The sequence below is a fragment of the Poromitra crassiceps genome (genome assembly GCF_964638095.1).
Source record: "Poromitra crassiceps genome assembly, chromosome: 4".
Classification (NCBI taxonomy): domain Eukaryota; kingdom Metazoa; phylum Chordata; class Actinopteri; order Beryciformes; family Melamphaidae; genus Poromitra; species Poromitra crassiceps.
Window position 1 is genome coordinate 60,575,550 of NC_139626.1, and position 6,000 is coordinate 60,581,549.

General features: G+C 44.1%; 1 protein-coding gene across 2 annotated transcripts in view; it reads right to left on the bottom strand.

Annotated features, from left to right (window-relative positions):
* vps54 (VPS54 subunit of GARP complex) overlaps positions 1-6,000 on the bottom strand; it is a 97,783-nt gene extending 91,783 nt beyond the window's left edge. For both annotated transcript variants that reach the window (XM_083635619.1, XM_083635618.1), the window contains exon 1: positions 5,892-6,000. The gene's annotated coding sequence lies outside the window, so the exon portion shown is untranslated. The remainder of the gene's footprint in view (positions 1-5,891) is intronic.

The following is a 6,000-nucleotide window of genomic DNA, read 5'->3' on the forward strand; positions in this document are numbered from 1 at the left end:
TTGTCTTGGTGCAGAAGTGCTCACATAGAATCACATAGAATCACAGGAGACATAGATGCAGAGAGTTCCATACATACAAAAACAAGGAAGTAATAAAAAGGATAATAACGACATTAAAAAAAAAACAATTCATGGAACCTGTTAAAAAAGCAGAGTGCCGCAGTGCCACAAAAAGCTAAAATAATGCTCGATAAAGTATATTAAAGTATATTAAATTATTATATTAAAGTATATTAAAGCTAAGTTACAAAAATGTTTGTGTAAGCTGTCAATTATTGTTTTTAGAAAAAAAATCGGAATCGGCAAAAATCGGTATCGGCAAGTCAGACTATTCAAAAATCGGAAATCGGAATCGGCCAACAAAATCGCAATCGGTGCATCCCTAGTTCATATAAATAAATAAATAAATAACCTAAATCACAATATATCAGCTCCTGCAATTGTCGCAAAAGGCTCAAGTTCTTAATCAGTGGGGAATGTGTTTCAGACAGCTTCCTAAACAAGGTATTATTCTGGTGTCGTGCACCGGCCTGCAAATCCAGCTGCATGTCAGAAGAAATATGACTTTGGTATAGTGCTGCACGATTTTGGGGGAGAGGTGCGATTAGCGATTACGGTGGACAATATTGCGATTTGTGATTGTGATTGCGATATAATAAACAAATGGTATTATCTAGGGATGTGCCGGCATGAGTTTTTGACGGTATGATACAACCTTGGACCACGGTTTCACGTATCACAGACTAAAATACATTAAATATAGTACAATTTAAAATATAATAAAACCCTAAATAAATAAAACAATTTGAAACAAAAAAATATATCTTTCAAAAAGAAAATTGAAATATTTGCCTGTTCCAAACAAAAAAAAAATAGAAACTACTAGATATAGCCTACTATGGCCTAGCCTACTATTCATCTAAAACAGGGGTTCCCAAACTTCAGAATGCCGTGGCCCACTTTGAAATCTGAAAATCTGCACTGAGCAGCATTGACGATTGAAAACTATCCCGTTACAACACATGCCAGTCATTTTTTATATTTTTTACGAAAGTTTTCTCAATGGGAAACAGACTGTCTTTCAGGGTGAGTTGAGTACAGAGCTACTGCATCGTGTCAGGGTGAGAAGAGTACAGAGCTATTGCATCGCTAAATGACAGACGTGTGTGCACATTATAGATTAGGGCTGGCACGGATCAGAAAACCCACGGTTCGGATCGCGTGACGGATTTCGAGCCACGGATCACGGATTTTTCGGATCAAAAAAAAAAAAAAAAAAAAAGAAATCTGATTTTTTCTCTCAAAATTAGATTTTCGATTTTGATTACCGTACATGTTTTAATACTATTATACTTCTCTAACCATTTGTTGCCCTGCACAGCTCAAAACATATTTTCTTCTCATAAGTGACACAATTTATGCTTTACTCTGAAGGCAGAACAACCCAACTTCCTGTTTTAGCGTGGCGCTGCTATGCCCAACTTCCTGGCTGTTGCTTGCTAACCGGCAGTCACTTGACACGGGTACGTGGGTAACTGCATAGTAGGACAATATCAACAGACAGGGTGAGTCTGGAAACATAACGTTGCAGCTACTTAACGTTTTATCACGGATTATCCGTGATCCGTGCCAGCCCTAGTATAGATGCATTATAGAGCGATAGAGATCCATTGATTTTAGATTCTAAATAAAATATAGTGGAATACTGTTTCTCATGAGGGAACGCACAACAGTAATGTTGTTACTGCAGTAATGTTAACTAGCCATTCCCCCCACACTTTGATCCGCGGAGAAAAGCTCATTCATAAAATGACAGCGGTCATTTTTCTGAATTCGCAATGACCCCGGCTTTCACGGGCTAAAAGTGGCTACAGAGAGAGACAGAGCGATAGAGACAGAGCGATAGAGACAGAGAGGTAGAGAGACAGAGAGGTAGAGAGACAGAGAGGTAGAGAGACAGAGCGATAGAGACAGAGCGATAGAGACAGAGAGGTAGAGAGACAGAGCGATAGAGACAGAGCGATAGAGACAGAGAGGTAGAGAGACAGAGAGGTAGAGAGACAGAGAGGTAGAGAGACAGAGAGGTATAGAGACAGAGAGGTAGAGAGACAGAGCGATAGACAGAGCGATAGAGACAGAGAGGTAGAGAGACAGAGCGATAGAGAGACAGAGAGGTAGAGAGACAAAGAGGTATAGAGACAGAGAGGTAGAGAGACAGAGAGGTAGAGAGACAGAGAGGTAGAGAGACAGAGAGGTAGAGAGACAGAGCGATAGAGACAGAGAGGTAGAGAGACAAGAGAGCGATAGAGACAGAGCAATAGAGACAGAGCGATAGAGACAGAGAGGTAGAGAGACAGAGGTAGAAGACAGAGAGGTAGAGAGACAGAGAGGTAGAGAGACAGAGAGGTATAGAGACAGAGAGGTATAGAGACAGAGCGATAGAGACAGAGCGATAGAGACAGAGCAGTAGAGACAGAGAGGTAGAGAGACAGAGCGATAGAGACAGAGCGATAGAGACAGAGCGATAGAGACAGAGCGATAGAGACAGAGCGATAGAGACAGAGCGATAGAGACAGAGCAATAGAGACAGAGAGGTAGAGAGACAGAGAGGTAGAGAGACAGAGAGGTATAGAGACAGAGAGGTAGAGAGACAGAGTGATAGAGACAGAGAGGTATAGAGACAGAGAGGTATAGACAGAGCGATAGAGACAGAGCGATAGAGACAGAGAGGTAGAGAGACAGAGAGGTAGAGAGACAGAGAGGTAGAGACAGAGCGATAGAGACAGAGCGATAGAGACAGAGCGATAGAGAGACAGAGAGGTAGAGAGACAGAGAGGTATAGAGACAGAGAGGTATAGAGACAGAGAGGTAGAGACAGAGCGATAGAGACAGAGCGATAGAGACAGAGCGATAGAGAGACAGAGAGGTAGAGAGACAGAGAGGTATAGAGACAGAGAGGTAGAGAGACAGAGAGGTAGAGAGACAGAGAGGTAGAGAGACAGAGAGGTATAGAGACAGAGAGGTAGAGAGACAGAGTGATAGAGACAGAGAGGTATAGAGACAGAGAGGTAGAGAGACAGAGTGATAGAGACAGAGAGGTATAGAGACAGAGAGGTATAGAGACAGAGAGGTAGAGACAGAGCGATAGAGACAGAGCGATAGAGACAGAGAGGTAGAGAGACAGAGAGGTAGAGAGACAGGCATCAGTGAGCCAGTTATAATGGGAGCGGTGTAGTAACAGAGTTGTGAGCAGCAGGGCGGCGGCGAGGAGACCCTCTGCTAAGCCCATCAGGACGATGAGAGGATTACACCAGACTCCTCTCTGTGTCACATCCTGATGTCTCCCTGTCCGTCTATACGGGGCAGATGACCATCAGATCTGCACGACTAAAACCTAAATCAGACACTTGTGGGCTTGTTTAGTTTACCCGAAAGAGGACGTACCTGACAGAACCAAACTAAGATCGCTTTCACATATGAGCTGGTGGACTCGGTGCGACTCTGGGGGGGGGGGGGGGGGGGGGCGGGGGTCAAGTTGCAACGTTGTTGCATTTTTTATTCGGTCCGGTTTAGTGCTGCGCGATTTGGGGAAAAGGTGCGATTAGCGACGATTACTGTGGACAATATTGCAACTTGCGATTGTGATATAAACAAATGGTATCTAGGGTTGTGCCGGTATGAGTTTTTGATGGTATGATAATAACCTTGGACAAAAATACCACAGTTTCACGTATCACAGACTAAAATAGCTGCATGAAATATACGAAAATTTAAAATATATTCAAAAATAACCAAATACAACAATTTTAAATAAAATTGTCTTTCAAAAAATATATAACATTTTATGAAGAGAATACAGGATTTTTTTTTTTTATATAAAAAAAAATCTTTACAAATGATATAGCCATGTACTCTTCACAACATCCTGTGATATCAGTCTATGTTTGAGACATTTGCCTGTCTCAAAAATAAAAATATAAACTGCAGCACTCTGTTACAGCAAATAGGCTGTGTAAGATGGCCCAGACTGCAAAGTTAGTTACATGTCTGCCCAGTAATACAATGAGTAATACACACCCAGTTTATTTCTTTAGACTTTACATGCAGACCCTGAAGGGTGCTTCTGCAGCTGTGAGAGTTACGTGCAGACTTTACATGCAGACCCTGAAGGGTGCTTCTGCAGCTGTGAGAGAGAGTTACGTGCAGACTTTACATGCAGACCCTGAAGGGTGCTTCTGCAGCTGTGAGAGAGAGTTACGTGCAGACTTTACATGCAGACCCTGAAGGGTGCTTCTGCAGCTGTGAGTGTTACGTGCAGATTTTACATGCAGACCCTGAAGGGTGCTTCTGCAGCTGCGAGCGTTTTCTCTGCTCTCGGTTAATGTCACTATATTCTTCATCACAGCGGGTCATTTACCTGCCGTACACTTGACGTGCACTAGCTCTGCATAATCTAATCTATACGCTGCCAGGTGGTGAGAGTGGACAACCACCCCGCCACAGACCGCCGCCAGGTGGTGAGAGTGGACAACCGCACGTCCTCCCCACTGACCATCAGCATAGGAGCGCCGCAGGGCTGTGTCTCCAGCCCCTTCTGGTACGACCTTTACACCCACGATCAAGGACACAAACAGCCTGTTCTCCCTGCTGCCCTCAGGGAGAAGATAGAGGGTCCCGAAAGCACCAACAAACCGTCTGCAGGATGGCTTCTTTCGGCAGGCTACTACGAGACTCCTCAATAAATAACACAAACACCTGGATTATTGTCATTTGCACACTTGTTGCAGATTTGGACACTTTTTTTTATATTTATTCCATCTTATTCTATTTTAATACATTTTAATACTGTTGACATTGTTTGCCTTATTTAACTATATTGCAATGCCCTATTGTTGTTGTGATTGTGTGGTCTTTGCTGTGATTTTGTACCCATTTACCTACTGCACCTTGTCTGTAACGGAGCCCACAGCAGAAGAATTTCACACGTGGCGTGACAATAACAAATCTTTAATCTTGACTGACTGACTGACTGACTGTATGTCTTGTCTGTCTGTCTGTCTGTCTGACTCACTCACTCAATCACTGACTGACTGACTGACTGACTGACTGACTGTCTGTCTGTCTGACTCACTCAATCACTGACTGACTGTCTTGTCTGTCTGTCTGTCTGTCTGTCTGTCTGTCTGTCTGACTCACTCAATCACCGATTGACTGACTGACTGACTGTCTGTCTGTCTGTCTGGATTTGACAACAGAGCGGAAAGCAGCGAGTCATCAGGAATAAAGTGATCGCAGGCTTACAGTACAAGATGTATGACAAAGAAACTCTAGATGAAAAGTAGCAGAGTTTACAGGCCGAGGAGTAACGTTATATATTCTATACACACACAGAACAACTGGCAACACAGGCAGCTGTCAACAGTATGTTAACATACGTGTTAGGTTCGTGTTGCCTGCCGTTTGTAAATTGGATGTGCTGCGAAGCTTCAAAGCGTATTGTCAGTTCACACACGGCATTGCTTCCTGGACACGGACAGAAGCTAGCAGCAGGCTAGCTCTCGTGCCTTGCTCAAAAGGGCTGTTCTCGCTCCATCAGCTGGCAGCGACCTGAGCTCTCGTTAGTAACACAAGACAACACACACAACCTCATTTCACTTTCGATTGGAAAGTGACTGGCTCTCAACACAGCGCTGTGTGTCCGCGGCCTGTGCTAATGCTAACGCCAGTGTTGACAGTCCTGCGGGGTTACACGTAGACACTGACTGTAGGAGCAGGCTAAATGCTAGTTAGCGGGCTAGCTAGCCATTTGACTGCACGGACCGGGCGAGCTGAGCTAAGGAAGCTAACGCTACATACACATAGTGATGTGCTGTTAGCTAGCAGCGTCATACCTGTCGTGTGAAGCGCAGCAGCTGCTGTTTCTTCTTTGCACCATCACAGAAACAGCCTGAGCACAGCTAGCACAAACACATCAGCCACCGGGAACTCCGACCGCCATGC